General features: G+C 33.3%; 1 protein-coding gene across 1 annotated transcript in view; it reads right to left on the bottom strand.

Annotated features, from left to right (window-relative positions):
- Gat (sodium- and chloride-dependent GABA transporter) overlaps window positions 1-5,131 on the bottom strand; it is a 45,359-nt gene extending 40,228 nt beyond the window's left edge. The window contains exon 1 of the mRNA XM_089649373.1: window positions 4,847-5,131. The gene's annotated coding sequence lies outside the window, so the exon portion shown is untranslated. The remainder of the gene's footprint in view (window positions 1-4,846) is intronic.
- Between the last annotated feature and the right edge of the window lie 10,809 nt (window positions 5,132-15,940).

Genomic DNA, 15,940 nt, shown 5'->3' with positions numbered 1-15,940 from the left:
TTAGCACAGCATCCCCAAAGATGACAGGCCCCGAGTGAATTTTTATTATTCAGGGTCTCCTGTATGGAGCTAAAGTAAAGAAAACTACGTCGATTTAGTTTTTAAGGGAACTAGCAGGAAAAGGAATAATGGAATCGAATGAGAAACTTGACATTTCGAGATTTTTTTTAAAGTTAACTCCGATGATGCCATGCCTAAGGTCTTTTTAAATTAAGGAGATGAAGTTCTGAAAAGGAAAAATATATTAGGGGTGGGTAAGAATCTGGGGGAAGTATGTCCAGGATTGACTCCCTCTGCGGTACAAGGCAGTTGGTCGATAGAGTCCGGCAGGAGAGGTCAAAGGTTTTTCCTCAACTGGCCGCCTCTCCTGATTTGGTGGACAGACATGCATCCACCGTCAAGGAAAACCTCATTACGTGAACCCGGACAACCGTTAACCGAACGTAGTTAACCACTTGGCTAAAAACGAAAAATGTACAGCACGGCATAATGCCCTAAAATCAATCACAATAAAGGTTGACGATATTGGACTTTCCCGAACCGTTTTAAGGTCCAGATGGTTCTCACATCAAGACTGCACGACAAAACATAAAATCTTTTCAAATTATTCGTATTCCCTGTTACAAACGGGACTGCAGACCTTTAACACGAATGTGTTATGAGGATATCGGAGGTTCATAAATATTCTAATATTGTCGCATTTCGTAATTACATTTATCAGGAAAAGCGCAGCTGCATAACACGTGTTACGATATATTCCGAATGGACTAATATTTTACTAAGAAATGTCTTGCCTTCACGTTTTTTACAGGATTTGAATAAATCAGCCATACTCATTTTGATCAGTGGCCAACGACAAGAGACAGAATAACAGATGAGTACCTACATATGAGACGACGCATGAATGTGAGTGAAGTAAGGATTGTGTGCAAACACCGAGTTGTTTGTTTGTCCATACTCTCTGCCTAACTCAGCCGAGAAACGTCGGGATGGTTAGTTAGTTAGTTAGTTAGTTAGCAGGAAGCGCAACACGGCATTGTAACCCAAAAATTAAGCACGCTAAAAGAGAAGGATTGGTGCTAAATTTTTCGTAACCGTACCGTACAAGTCTGATCATACAATAAATTTTCTATTTAAGGCCCCGTAGTAAGCGTTCAAAGATGGTTCGAAAGAGAAATTTGTAAATACGAATGTTAGAGGGAGCGCGCTAATTTACAAAGGCGAAAATATTTCATAAAACACGACTTGTTTGAAGTAGAGTAAAAATCTCTCGACAAATGCTTTAGTTGCATTAAAAGATACACTATGAGTTTTCTCATGCCTATAACATATTGAATAACACAACAAAACGTGTTTTTAATCATTTTCGGAGCTTAATTTGCGATTTTTTACTAACGAGGGAATTTCATATAATTTACGTTGCGGCATAACAATTGATTGGATATTATCTTCAGAAATAACTTTTTTTTGGAATTTTGGAAACTTAAATAATTGACGAAAAACTTGTTATAAATCGGTAGAAATTGGGAGTGCGTTAAGTTAAAAACTATTTTTTTTAATAAATAAATCAGTAAATAAATGGTTTCGTATGATTCAATTGGAGACTTTGTAAATTAGTAATGATTTTCATAATTAATCTATGCAATTTAGGGTCAGGTATCTTTCAGATTAAGTGAATTTTAAGAAGAACAAAAGTAGATTTAAACCTTAAAAAATAACTAGTTTGTTTTTTTTAAACGTTTCTGATTTCGAAGCCATTATCAAACTGACCATGCTATAGCTGGATTCGAATGAATTCAAATGATAAAAACTTTACAAAAAAATATTATTTTTTGTACCTACCTATTTTAAAAAAATGTATGGAGTCCTGAACTTTCAACAAACTAACAACAAAAATAATCCTACAAGAAAATTATTAAATATACACTGTATCTGGAAACTGGTGGAACAAGCGTGAAACTGGTGTATCTACATCACATTTTGAGTCGATTTAAATCTTCCTTTAACATTGTCCTTGCATTTTTTCCATCCTATTTTTACCTACAAGTACCAATCACTATCTGACTATACCCACGTGTGCGTGTGACATTTTACAACAATAAAAGTTACTGCCAAACCAGTTTTATTGATGGAGCCTGTTTGATGAACATCTATTGTGATCAGTGCTGTTATTAATATCGACTCAGGATAGAAGGACTGTGCAGTGAACATATTCGGTTCCCTCAGTGTGTTTCTTATCCAACCTGGATGTTATGGAAGCTTGTGCGAGAAATCATATCTCCTGTGAGTGAAATCATACCATCATCATCATTGAAGAACATCAAAGGGGTAAATCGGATTCCTTCCTTACTCCATGTTCACCATCTCCAACCATAGTTATGTCAACTTCAAAGTTCACAATTAATATTTTACATTTTTTTTTTTTTTTTCGTAGGGAGCAATCACTTTGTGGTTAGACATTATATATTAAATCAAATAAAACACTTTGTTTATTAACCACGACTTTATTATTATTACATCTACCGGTTTCGCTACGGTCGAGCTTCATCAGGATGTGAAATATAACTAAAAGTTTAGTAATAAACAAAGTGTTTTATTTGATTTAATATATAATATTTTACAGTCCATTAATTTTTTAATACATATTACGACATATTAAAAAAATGGTGGCTAGGGAGTTAATATCAGCTGTTTAGTGTCTTTTGAAATGCGTCGAAGCATCGACCCGGCTCCAAAAGTGTTTTAACCCTTTAGTTGCCAAAAAAAGTATCGATAAAAAAATGGGTTCTCTATGTAATGCAGAGTGGTCATTTTCCGATTGTACTGCCAGTTTACGGAAGCCGTGCATAATTTAAGAACTCCTGCCAGGCAATATACACGGCACGGAAAAATATTATGGTATACTTGCAGATATTTTCGCTGGTTTTACTGATTTAAAAATCGGAAAGTTACGAGAAAGAAAATAATTTCAGGAACTTACTTTAGAAAATGCTTTCCAAGAAGTTTCAGGTGAGCTAGGAATACACTCCGTCTGAACTGAATTGGCCTGAAATCCAAACCTCGTTATTAACCCTTCCAGCATTTGAGGGTCATATATGACCAGGCATCCATATTTATAAAAGTATTTTTCATCTTTTTTTCTATAATGCGTAAATACACATTTAGAAAAAGAATTAATATTTTTTTCCAGTTTGCCTCAAATATTTATACTGGAATCCATTAATAAAATCCTAAAATTAGCTAAAATGAATAATAATATTTCGCACCGCTTTCGTAACAATCGGTTTAACTTAAAAATTATTTTATTTTATTTGAACGAGATAAAAGTGAAGGTACAATTTTCTTACAAATTCCTCAAACAAATCGAACGTGTTTTCAAAATATGAAGTTGCTCAATGTTTCTATGATTGGAGTAAAAAAATAAGTAAAAATGTGTAAATACATTTAAAAAAAATCATATTTAGAAATAGTAATGTTTATTTTAAATGCATACACAGGAAATATAATTTTATCTTGTTTCTAAAATAGTATTTGTTTTTACGGAAAATTAAAAAAAAAAAGTTGTATATAGAGCGTTTTAAATACACAGAAAACATTACAAACTGAACAAATGTGATAAAAGTACTGAATAATAATATGAGAAATAAAAATGTATGTACTTATTATAAATATACGAAATATTATTATAATAATATTAGGTACTAGGTACTAAAATGAGGAGATAAAACGAAAAAAGTGTGTTGTTTGAACGTATGTCCAAAGTAAGGATAAATTTTCTTGACTTTAGTGTAATTCATAATTTTTTTCTCAAAATTTTGAAATTCTTTATCGAAGAAATAATACATAAAATAGGGACACGGTTAATACTCACTTTTAATGGAAAAAATAATGAGAAGTAAGTATTTGGGTTCCTGGAAATGGAGAATAATGTATTTTAGTACCAATTTCGTTAAAAAAATTATAATTTGACGTCTTTTGTTCACGCCACATTTTGACATTAATTTTGAATTATTTTTTTTATGCAATTTTTTTTTTATTTTACTTATGTTTTAATTAAACCATAACTGAAAACCGAAGAACCATTTTTAGTTTATATATAATTTTTTGGTTTAAATAAGAGAAGAAATAAAGTAACATTAAAACAATTATGTCCTGAAACCTAAATCCTGTATCTAGATTTCGCTAATAAACAATTAATTAATGTTAATTAAGTGTTAATCTTAAGTGACCTACCAGGTAAGTATGGTACTAAATATTATCTCCATATATAGTTAGTAATAGCATAGATCGTGGTAGAAATGTATTATATATTTGTACAGCGCCCTTGAGGTTATTTCGCACAAAAAAAGCGCTATACAAATCATCGAAATATTATTATTTATCAATTTCAATGCCCGCCAAGTAATAATAATCGGTTTTAATTTTAAAGAAAATATTAAAATACATTATTTTCTAATCAGGAAACTAAAATACTTCACATTATTATCCAACTACTACAACGTGTTTTTAAAATGATATGTTCGTATTAAAGGTGTCCATATTTTCTGTATAATTACCAAAATAATTCATTCAACTGTGGTCTGGGAGTCGAAGGGTCTTGGGTAAACTAGCGACATCAGTTTTCGTTCAAATCAGTATCAATCACACTTTTCTTTGGGGATTATCTGTTCAGCGATAGACTAGAATATCAAAGATTTTTAAAAACGTTTACAATTGATGAGAAGTAAGCAATTATTAATTGCCTGTAACATACAAATTGAAAAAATCCCCCGAGAAAAAATGCATAAAAACCTTGCCTCATAAATATTAGTTAATCATTTAAAAAATAGTTTAAAATTGAACTCACATTACTAAAATGCCAATCTTCTCGTCGCCTTTAAGAACTTAAAAAAAACACCACTTTTAATTTAAACACAATTCCAAAAAAATCATGTTTCTCTTAGCATAAAACAAATTCTTTCCATTACACTATAAAATATAAGTGGATATTTCACTTCACTGGACGTAAATGCGGTTTAAACTCAACAGCCATAAAGTTTATTTAAAAAAAAATAAACTATAATTCTTTTTTTGAATTTGAATTCGTTCGTTTTGTTTGAAGAAGCGCCGCGAAAGTGAACTGTCACCGCGGCGAGAGAAGGAATACTGATCAATGGTCTGGCAGTTCCCTACAATACAACTGTCATTGGAGTCTGTGACAGTTCGGCTCTATTAGAAGGGTTAGGTTGGTCCGTGTGATTACTGCGCATGTCACAAACCAGCCACCCAATTAGAGAGCTCAGAATCGGTTCGCGCGCGCAAGTTCCTCCCTTTCCCGCCAAAATCGCTGTCAAAGTGACGTATGTGACAATTGTGCCTGTCAAACAGATAAAGATTGATTTCTGGGTACATTTTGATCTGTATTACACCCAGAAAGGATGAAAACAATTCCATTGCTTCGTTTCTCGTGCAGTGGTGATGGATTGACGTTGTTACGACGTTCCCAGTGTGTGTGACGGTAGAAAGACTAACGGACGTTGGTACGTACATTATGAAGAGCTTCCTATGTTCCTGGCAGATGGTTCAATATGCTTTTCCGATCACATGCAAGCAAGCTCAAAGTGGCAGATGAAATCAATATTCAATGTGATACTTGTTGCACTAAATGCTACACACTTTGTAAAGTACTAGGTTCTGTTTAAAATATTAAAAAAAACTTTTATTCGGGGACCAACTGTGCCCCCCACGCTTTGCTGTAGCTCAGTCTGTCTGTGCGGATAGAGAAACAATAACTGCTTCTACATCCAGATGCCGCTGTTTTTATTGAAAAAAATCATGTTTTTCCAACAGATGGTACTGTTTTTAGAAAAGGCATGTTTTCACCTGTCACAGGTGACATCAATATCATGTAAGTATATAAAAATACACGCGTATTTGAATTCAACGTTGTGTCAAAATTTCAAAGCTATCGGTTAAGAACTTTAGGAGATTTAAGATTATTAACAAACGAACATAATTTTTTTTAATGGATATTTAAGATTTATACAGCTACCTGAGTGACAGTAATTCCAGCGGCGAATCAGATATGAATGATGATGGGGTGAATGTTACCGAAATTAGCATGGATGAGATAAAAAGATCGATTAAATGTATGAAGAATGTTTTAAAAGGGATAGCCGTATAATTCTCACATGGTTGTGCAATCTTTTTAACCGGTGTTTAAAGGAGGGTTACACGCCTTTAGATTGGAGAAGGGCTGTGATCATGCCGTTATTCAAAGGTAAAAGAATCACGTATGGAATGTGGGAATCATAGGGCTATTTGCCTGCTTAGTTCAGTTGGCAAGCCGTATGATGGAATTTTGATTGAAATGGTAAGAAAGGAAACAAAGGATAAACTATTGGGATGTGCAAGGTGCTTTTATGAGTGAAGGTTGGTACATGGTCCAGATCTTCTCATTGCATATGCTCGCTGAGAAGTTTCTGGCAAAAAAACAGTAACATTTCTGTGCTTATGTAGATCTACAAAAAGAATACGACCGAGTCGACAAGAAAAATCTATGGAAGGTGTTTTCCAAGTATGGAGTGAATACGAATCTCACTTAGGCAATTGCGTATCTGTATGTGGGAGACGTTACATGTATTAGGGTAAACGGAGGTTGTACGGGGTGGTTTAATATCACAAAAGGTGTTAAACAAGGCTGCGCAATGTCACCGAGGGTATTCAATCTATACATAGTAATATTGGAATCAAAGAGCCACTTATAATTCATCAGTGGTTGAAAATATTGACCTGATGATAACCCACCTTGAATAGGAGAGGGCATCCGGAGAAGAAATAGGTAGTATTATCACGGTTTAGATCGAGTTTCAAGAAATTATTTTCTTACCGAACAATCGAAAAACTTTGAACAACCATTTGGGCGATTTATTTTGCTCATCTTTGAAATATACGTGTATTTTAAAAAATTCCATATCTCAATGTACTGTTAGGTAAATGGGATGGAAATAGTTGTGGTTACCCAGAATTATCAAACAGAAGAAGCTGTACAATATTTCCGATAGTTTTAAGTCATACACGGAAAAAGGTTCATCTGCTTTATGGTTAAGATTAAATGATCATAAAATTTCTTCATATTATTGATACCAGTGGTTCTTGCAACAGTGACAGATGCCATAATATGGCCACCAGTTACAGGTGCCAGGTCATAGTTATCATTAGAAAGAAGCCGACATTGAATAGTGTGTATATGCACACACAGAGAATACTCAGTTGAACTCAAGTCAGTCATTGCTGATTGATGTGCATAATACCTTTTCAATACAAAACGATTTGTTTCGCGTTCCGACGCTATAATATAAACAAATTTAAGAGGGAAATCGCAAACATTGTACATTTTTCATTTCGTTTTCTGATTTCAGTTAATATAGGGATTTGCACCAAATATAATAAGCTATCTGAATAATAAGTAAATTATTAATTAAACTAATTAATTGTGAAAAACAGTACATGTATTATGTTTTAACACAAAATATAGCAATGTAAAATGTGGGAAGGGTGACATATTGTGAAACCTAATCTATTATTAACCCTGCCACCGTCGCCACTATTAAATTCTATGTACCGACTAGGAACACAAGACAAAATGTAACATTCTTCTGTAATACATACACAGCCAACTATCAGACATACTCACCAACCAATATATAGGCAACTAGTTTTGGGGGTACTATTGACATATTTAATAGACAATTTATAGAATTAAGCGTAATCTATACCAACACTTTGTTAAATCCTACAAATTATAGTACCGTTGGTATATTATAAAGGGATTTCCAATAAGAGGTGTTATTTTGAATAGCCCGCTATTTCGGTAGATGTTACTATTGAAGCTGTCATTTTTTAACATTTGACAAGTAGAAACTAGGCCATTAATAAAAATGGAACGATACACGCTTCAACAACGCATTGAAGTTATTAAAATTCACTTAATTCAAATGCAAATCATCTTGAGTGATGAGGCCCATTTCCACCTCGGTGGCTTCATCTGGGGCTCGGAAAACCCAAGAGTTATTGTTGAAAAGCCTTTCTATCCTCAACGTGTGACTATTTGGTGCGGTTTATGGTCCGGCGGAGTCATTGGACCTTACTTTTTTGAAAATGAGGCTGGAGCAACAGTTACGGTGAATGAATTACGCTATCGAGAGATGATTAATGATTTTTTTATGGCCGGAATTGGATGGTATTGATCTGGACAACGTTTACTTTCAACAAGACGGCGCTACATGCCACACAAGCAACGAAACCATTGATCTTTTACGATTGAATATCAAAATAACACCTCTTATTGGAAAACTCTGTATAATCCACCTACAACCAAACCAAATAAAATAAAATAATTTGGTTACCCACTATTTTTTAATTGAATTGTTTTACGTATTTTAACGCAGGCACTACCATTTTTTTTGCACAATATTGTTAAATTATTTTCATGAAAACACTCAATAGAATCCAGCAATTATCTTCAATGTTGTTAAATTTCACTTGTTGACTTCTCTGTTATGTCAACAAACACTCGCAGATTCAAAAACTGTCACCACCAAACACGTGTTTATACAAACTAAACATCAACACAAATTTTATAATGAAAATTACTATACGAATTAACATTAAAAATATGCATAAACCGTTTACACTTAATTTTATTTAGCCAACAACCAAATGTATACTGAAAAACGTTTAATAGCGTCGGAAAACCATTGTTTTCATAAAGAAATATGTTGAAGATTTTGTAAGGATGTTTTTACTAACCTTTGCAGGCGTATTCTTTATAGACCAGGGGTTGCTCTGGAATGAGATTAATCTCCGTGTTGTAGAATATAGGTTAACGGGTATGGAATGCAGCTCAATGTTTTGGTTTTCGCCCCACCCCCAGGACGAAATAACGCAGAATTCATCCCCTTGTAGACGCACCCCTTACGATCGGCAATTTCCGTCACTCTTCGGCAAGGATCGCGAATTTTCGCGTAAGGATTCGTGGAAAACGAAATAGACTAATCCCGCAGATGGAAAATTTAAGGTTTACTGGAATAATACACATAATTTTACATCTAAGTGTTTTGATAACAACATTTAGATATACTCAGTAGGAAGGATGATTATAAAGTTATTTATTATATAATTGCTAATTATTTTATGGATGGATCTTGCAAAACTATGTTTTATTAATTGAACTTCAAAATAAAGTAAACAAAAAATTTATTGCATTCTGTAATTAGATTATTTAATTATATAAAATCTTTAAATCAGGGGGATAAAATCAATCATTTAATAAATTTAAAATCTTTAATCGACACTTCAGAGACAAAATCAATTAATAAATTTAAAATCTTTAATCGACACTTCAGAGAAAAAATCAATTAAAAAATTTAAAATCTTTAATCTACACTTCAGAGACAAAAAAATAATAAATTTAAAATCTTTAATCGACACTTCGGAGCCAAAATCAATTAATCATTTTAAAATCTATAATCGACACTTCAGAGACAAAATCAATAAATAAATTTAAAATCTTTAATCGACACTTCAGAGACAAAATTAATTAATAAATTTAAAATCTTTAATCTACACTTCAGAGACAAAAAAAATAATAAATTTAAAATCTTTAATCTACACTTCAGAGACAAAAAATAATAAATTTAAAATCTTTAATCGACACTTCGGAGCCAAAATCAATTAATAAATTTAAAATCTTTAATCGACACTTCAAAGACAAAATCAATTAATCTTGACTTAAAATTTATAGAAAGATGTAATTAACTAAATAATAAGATTAGTTAAAACCTTTTTGAAATTCATTACTACAAAATTGCACAAGGTCTCAAATCTCAAAGATTAAATGAAATTAATGATTGATTAAATTATGTCCAGGGACAAGCGGATAAATGAATTATTGTCTCTTGAATTAATTTCTGAGCTATGAAAAAAATTGGTTCAAAATTCAATTAATGAATGCATATCTTCAAAATGGAAATTAATTAACTTCCCGACATCCGATCGAGCTGAAACTCTGCACATAGACCAGTTGTCGATGACAATGCATTCCTTTAACTTTGGTGATAGTCGCTCATACACTCGCGGATACGTATACACATTTCTATGAAAATGGATTACATGACATATAACAGTTAATATACGAAAAAAATGTCGGACCTACCCGATCGGGATTTGGCTCAGTTGTTAGCGCGGTTGACTCCAGTCCCTGAGGAGAAAATTTCAATTCTCAGTCAAACCAAAAACAAAAATTAAATATTTTGAAATGCATGTATTTATAAAAATATTTGTTTTATAAGTAGTAAAAAATGTTTTTTACTGGTTTGATTATATTTGTATTAACTCCATGCGAGTGAAATTAGTTACCTCAGGGCCTTAGTCATTTTTGGGTATGCTGTGTGGAGAGATTTGACTCGCTCGGATGTTTCGTGTCTTCCTCTGGAGTCCCGACTACATTATAACAATTTTTAAATAATTCTTAGCATTTGATTAAATTTTATTCGTTACTAGCTGTCGTGTAACCGGCGTTGCTAGGGGTTATCCTTAGGAGATAGACATATACCGTTAAGGACTTTTCTGTAGGCCTTTTTAAGTTGTACAATTCCGTACTACATCATTTTGATGTATCTCATAAGGTTTAGCCAGCTTTAGCAATGTAAGCGTCCAAAAATATATTTTTACGACTTGATTATAAAACATCGACTTTTCGCTACTTTCTATAAATATAATATGCATGTTTTATATATAAACCTTTCAGAAGAAATTTTCTAAATTGAAGAAAAAAACCCTAGCAAAATCCGTTGCGTAGTTTAGAAGAACAAAGCGCACAAACAGACTATATTTTATAATATTGATAAGAGTATAAACTAGTAGTTCTTTGAACAGTAGACCCCGCGGTAAATATCATTGAGTTATATATGTATAAATAGAGTCTACATTTCTTGTACAATCAGTGTGAAATATTGTTCCCGTGCGGGAAGTAGGAAGGAGTGTGTGGCGGCTGTCGATGTTGCCCGAATCCTTCCGAAAGGGAACGAACTCAACTGTTTTATACTTATTTAGTTAACATACATATATTACCCCTGTAATTAGGTAATATCTTGAATTAGGATGGACCGTCAAACAAATCGGTCTTGACGCACACTTCTTGCTTCATTCACATGCATACTTCATCTCATGTATACCCTTCTGTTATTCTGACTCTTGACATATTTGGTTCTTTTTCCGAGCCATGTCTTCCTCGTGTGTCCTTGACTTCTTCTACAATTCGCATTCGCATCAAATATTATTCTTGCCTTATTTTCACGTCCAAACCACACAGAGAAAAATGAGTACTAAGAATCTGTTCAAATTATTCAATTATATCCGGTTCAAAACGGGATTACAGGCTCTTAACGAACGAATTGATAGGTTTCCTGTTACACGTTTAGTCAAAGAGGAATGTATTATAACGATGTCGGAACACGTTTTCATAAAAATCGTAATATTTCGAATTTCATCATTAAATATTATCAAGACATCAGGTGCATGAACACGTGTTCCGATATATGAGGAATATACTAAAAGTTTATCAGGAAATGGCTTTCAATCCCGTTTTTAACCAGATTACGAATAATTTAAAAAGATTTTTAATAATTCAGCAATACTCTTTTTTCTCCGTGCATCTAAGCGTCCCTATCGTAATCTAACTCATTACGCTTACATCAGCGTTGCATTATTTGCAAGGCTTATCTAAGTATACATGGATCTGCCACACACACGCCTCAGGAATCTCATTTGTACAGCATTCATTCCTCTTCCAGTTCCATACTCACTGTCTTACATCTGGGTAGGTACTTATTAAACATTTTCATATATATTTCTTTTACAAAGTATGATAAATTTCATTTGATTTCAAAAGCCCTTGTGTATAATGGCGACATCAGTTTTCTTTCATAACAGTATAAATCACACAACTTGAGCACTTTTTCGTTCAGTGCAATAAATTTAGAAAAGTCCCCCTGGTGTTTAAAACTGTTCCTGGAACTCTGACCCTCCACTATCCAATGAACAACCATTTATTGTTTCGTGCAAAGCTCCAACTTTATAAAACATAAAGGGCCCAGTCCACGCTGGTGCCAACTCGCTAACGTGTGAACGGCGTCGCCAACGTTGGCCGATTGGTCATCTCGTTTAGGCGGAAAATCGATAATGCCACATTATAAATCGTTACAGAAAATGTATTCGTCAACATAAAAATAAACCGTACGGAGTACCTGGCTAGGTTTAGTCAACAAACACGACTAGAGCCATTTCAAATCAATTATAAAATTAATATAGATTAACTGATTTAGAACATAGATGGCGCTAGTTGAGTAGTTAGCAAATTAATAATGATATTTTTTATCCCTTCTCTACGGGCAGTGAAACTAGGTTATTTAAAGTGAACTCCACTTCTCCTCGATATTTCTAGCTATTTTTTAAATTTTTTTATTGTGTTTATTTCTTGCTAGAGCAATTACAGAAACTCATTTTAGGACAGGAGGAACTTACAATTCATATGTAGGAGGTAGTAAGTACAATTTTACAACGGTATTTTGATATCAAATATAAGTTTCACATTCAATACAGCATAAAAATTAAAAATTAAAATAATGACACGTTAAGTAGAACAAACAACAACAGAAAACAAGTACAGAAAGAAAAAAAAAAAAAAAAAAAACATAGATAAGATACAACAAGAAATGACAACACAGTTACATATTTTCATTTTTAAATGTAGTTAAAAAATATTCTTTTAAAGCATTGCTTTGCAATTTTTTATTATGGTGGATGTGTTTGTATATATCTGGAAGCGAATTATATAGTGTATAGGCAATATAGTTCAGTGATTTTAACTCATATTTTGTAGTGTGTGTTTGAGGAATGCGGATTTTATTGTTATTTCGAGTATTGTGGTTGTGGATGTCTTGATTGTAAAGTGGCTTGATGTTGGTGTGAGTTAATTTTTGGGTAATTTGTAGGATGGTGCTTGTGATTTCATATTTAGGAAGGATTGTAATTGGAAGGATACCAGAAACTGAATAGATGTCCCTAACATGAGTGTCCCATGGGAGTTCAAACACATTTCTGAGAGCTCGGTTTTGAACCACCTGCAGGTCAGCTATCAATTTCTTTGAGGCAAAACCCCAGATACAGCAGAGATAGGAAAGGTGTGAATGTACCATGGCATAGTATACTGAAGTTAGTAAAGGAATGGGTAGTAATCCTTGAAGCCTATATAGTACACCAGTTATAGGGGTAATTTTCTCTTTTATATGATTTATATGGAGATCCCACGAGAGTTGGGAATCTACGATCAGACCCAAATATTTTGTGTTCATTTTCTTTTCGAGGCAGTTGTCTCCAATTTTAATATCGAGGCTGAAATTTTTCTTGTTACCGAAAAGTATATAATAGGTTTTTTTACGTTAAGAGTTAGTTTGTTTATTCTCAACCAGTTTGTGAGATGGGAAATATCAGCATTCATCTCTGTTTCAAGCTCCGCTAGGTTCAGTTTATTTTAAAAAATTACCGAATCATCAGCATAAAGTTGTATTAGTTCCTTTAATACCCCACTTTGTTATGTCATTCACGTAGATTAGGAATAACAACTGTCCAAGAATTGATCCCTGCGGTACTCCACATTTTATTTTACCTAATTCACTCATTTCTCCTCCAAATTCTACTGCCGAAAAGCGATTTGATAAGTAAGATCGGAAAAGCTCTAGAGGTGTACCAAAAATACCCAAATGCTTCAGTTTTTCGATCAATACGTTATGATCCACCGTGTCAAACGCCTTCTTTAGATCAATAAATATTGCCGCCGTAAAATCACCGTCATCTATATGTTTCTGCAGATTTGAAATAAAATCGAAGGCTGCACATTTAGTGTTAGATCGTCGTCTGAAACCATATTGTTTTGACGTGAGAATTTTGTTGTGTTCGAGATATTTCAATAGTCTTTCTTTAATGACACATTCAAAAATTTTAGAGATAGCTGGAAGTATAGAGATTGGACGATAATTTTGGACATTTTTTTTTACATTCATCTTTATGTACAGGAATAATTTTTGCAATTTTTAGTTTATCTGGAAATATACCCTTTGATAGAGAGAGATTTATTAAGTAAACGAGGTCATCCACCAGTTCACCCTTGCAGTTTTTGAGAAGGAGAGAGGTTACACCATCGGAACCAGCTGCTGCTTTAGACTTAAGGTCAGAAATGATCCGTAAGATTTCCTTTATATTTGTCCTGATCATGTTAAAAGATTATTTTGCTTGAGGTTCCGTGTAGATCGTATTTACATCAGTTTTTGAGGTTTTTATGACTGATGCTAAACTTTCCCCAACTGAGAGAAAAATGTCTTAAATGCAGTTGCAATCTCTTTTGGTCCCTTTACTTCTTTGTCATTTATGACTAGAGATTTACAAGCTATTGTTGGGTTTCGCGAGCTATTTGATAGAATGGAATTGATTGTTTTCCATGTTCGTTGTGGCTTATTAATGTTTTCATTAATCAATTTCGTATAATATTTAGATTTAATGTATCTTCTATAGTTGGTGACAGTATTACGAGCTTTATTTTTTTCTATTGTCAAAGGAATACTTTCTTGATTTTGTTTCCAAATTTAAATATACTATTTCGTTTTTTAATAAGTGTATCAAGTTCAGCATCAAACCATGGAGTATTATTCGGTCTTTTGTCCCCTGTATATGTTTTTACTTTTGTTTTGCTTGAATTTATAGCATTCTGGAGATAGTCAGCGAAATTATTATAATTTTTGTTTACATCATCAGACGAATGATCAAATTTACAAGTTTTAAGTGAAGTATTTAATTTTTGATAATTTATTTTGTAAGCATTTGTGAGGTTTATTGCGGATCTGTTATTGGGAAGGTTTTTCAAGGAATTTTCATAATCCAATATAAGTATATTGTGGTCACTGAGGGGATCATCAATGTTTGAAATTGTGCCGGAAACATTTGTCCTATTTGTAATGATGTGATCTATCAACGAGCTGGTGTTATTAGTTACCCTTGTGGGAAACATTGTGTTACATAAATAAAAATTATATGATTTCAAGGTGTGAATATATCTTCGTGTAGTATCAGTGTCTTTTGAGATATCGATATTGAAATCTCCAAAAAGTAATGTGTCTTGTTTGTTATTGTTTAATATTATTTCGAAAGATTCAAAGAAATCTGTTATATTTGAGTTCGGCCTACGGTAAAAAACATACAAATTTAGAGGTTTAATACTTTTTGACGTGACTGTAATTCCTAGAAAGGTATTTTCGGTGCAGCATTTTTCGATCTTCTTACTGTTGAGTGTATTATGCATGTAGATGGCGACTCCTCCTCCTCGGTCCATCTCGCGGGAAGCAAAGATTTCAGAATAGTCAGCAATATTGAAAAAAGTTTCCTCTCCTTTACGTAGCCAGGTTTCCGTAATCACGAGAATATGTACTGTTTGTGTAATGTTTTTGAGGGTTTCTTCGATTTCGTCTATTTTGTTTCTGATGCTTCTAGCGTTCATGTACATAATACGCATACAGGAATTTATAGTAGTGTATTCTTGTATACTGAAACATTTTTTTTCCTTTATGTTGCCTTTAACAGTGGCCCACGTAGTCTACCCTTTCTCTGAAGCGCTCATCCATTAGCTTCCAGAGTGGGCACGCTGGATTTGTTGCCCGGTGGTTTCTCGTACCTCCACTGCAATTTGAACATGTTGGTTCTTTCGCCTTGTTGGGACATATGTCATATTTATGACATTCGCCACAGTGAAAACAAGTTAGCTTCTCTGTACAGAAGCGTTGGGTGTGACCAAAACCTAGGCACTAATAGCATTGCATCAGCGGTGATTGGTCTTCGACCACAAGCCATT

This window comes from Hesperophylax consimilis, chromosome 29, assembly GCF_061612785.1.
Source record: "Hesperophylax consimilis isolate HC1 chromosome 29, BYU_Hcon_1.0, whole genome shotgun sequence".
Taxonomy (NCBI): Eukaryota; Metazoa; Arthropoda; class Insecta; order Trichoptera; family Limnephilidae; genus Hesperophylax; species Hesperophylax consimilis.
The sequence above is the reverse complement of the archived record's forward strand: the minus strand, read 5'-3'. Positions and strand labels throughout refer to the sequence as shown.